Here is a 1,675-nt window from a genome sequence, read left to right as displayed (position 1 = left end):
TTGTAGATGTGTGGTGTTATTTCTGAGGCCTCTGTTCTGTTCCATTGGTCTATATATCTGTTTTCATACCAGTACCATGCTGTTTTGGTTACTGTAGCCATGTTGTATAGTTTGAAGTCAGGTAGCATGATGCCTCCAGCTTTGTTCTTCTTGCCCAGGATTGTCTTGGCTATGTGGGTTCTTTTTTGGTTCCATATGAAGTTTAAAGAAGTTTTTTTCTAATTCTGTGAAGAAAGTCATTGGTAGCTTGATGAGGATAGCATTGAATCTATAAATTACTTTGGGCAGTATGGCCGTTTTCATGATATTGATTCTTCCTATTCCTGAGCATGAAAAGTTTTTCCATTTGTTTGTATCCTCTCTTATTTCCTTTAGCAGTGGTTTGTAGTTCTCCATGAAGAGGTCCTTCACATCCCTTGTAAGTTGTATTCCTAGGTATTTTATTCTCTTTGTAGCATTTGTGAATGGGACTTCACTCATGATTTGGCTCTCTGTTTGTTTATTATTGGTGTATAGGAATGCTTGTGATTTTTACACATTGATTTTGTATCCTGAGACTTTGCTGAAGTTGTTTATGAGCTTAAGGAGATTTTAGGCTGAGACGATGGGGTTTTCTAAATATACAATCATGTCATCCGCAAACAGGGACAATTTGACTTCCTCTCTTCCTATTTGAATACCCTTTGTTTCTTTCACTTGCCTGCTTTCCCTGGCCAGAACGTCCAATACTATGTTGAATAGGAGTGGTGGGAGAGGGCATCCTTGTCTTGTGCCGGTTTTCAAAGGGAATGCTTCCAGTTTTTGCCCATTCAGTATGATGCTGGCTGTGGGTTTTTCATAAATAGCTCTTATTATTTTGAGATATACCTAGTTTATTGGGAGTTTTTAGCATGAAATGCTGTTTAATATTGTTGAAGGCCTTTTCCGCATCTATTGAGATAATCATGTGGTTTTTGTCATTGGTTCTGTTTATGTGATGGATTACATATTGATTTATGTGTGTTGAACCAGCCTTGCATCACAGAGATGAAGCTGACTTGATTGTGGTGGATAAGCTTTTTGATGTGCTGCTGGAATTGGTTTGCCAGTATTTTACTAAGGATTTTTGCATCAATGTTCATCAGGGATATTGGCCTGAAATTTTCTTTTTTTGTTGTTGTGTCTCTGCCAGGTTTTGGTACATGGATGATGCTAATAAAATGAGTTAGGGAGGAGTCCCTCTTTTTCTGTTGTTTGGAATAGTTTCAGAAGGAATGGTACCAGCTCCTCTTTGTACCTCTGGTAGAATTCGGCTGTGAATCTGTCTGGTCCTGGACTTTTTTTCTTGGTAGGCTATTAATTACTGCCTCAGTTTCAGAACTTGTTATTGGTTTATTCAGGGATTTGACTTCTTCCTGGTTAAGACTTGGGAGGTTGTATGTGTCCAATAATTTATCCATTTCTTCTAGATTTTCTAGTTTATTTGCATAGAGATATTTGTAGTATTCTCTGATGGTAGTTTGTATTTCTGTGGGATCAGTGGTGATATCCCCTTTATCATTTTTATTGCATCTATTTGATTCTTCTCTCTTTTCTTCTTTATCAGTCTGGCTAGCATTCTAACTATTTTGTTGATCTTTTCAAAAAACCAGCTTCTGGATTTATTGATTTTTTTGAAGGGTTTTTTGTGTCTCTT

The sequence above is a fragment of the Mandrillus leucophaeus genome, unplaced genomic scaffold, assembly GCF_000951045.1.
Source record: "Mandrillus leucophaeus isolate KB7577 unplaced genomic scaffold, Mleu.le_1.0 Scaffold566, whole genome shotgun sequence".
In the NCBI taxonomy this organism is placed as follows: Eukaryota; Metazoa; Chordata; class Mammalia; order Primates; family Cercopithecidae; genus Mandrillus; species Mandrillus leucophaeus.
The sequence above is the reverse complement of the archived record's forward strand: the minus strand, read 5'-3'. Positions refer to the sequence as shown.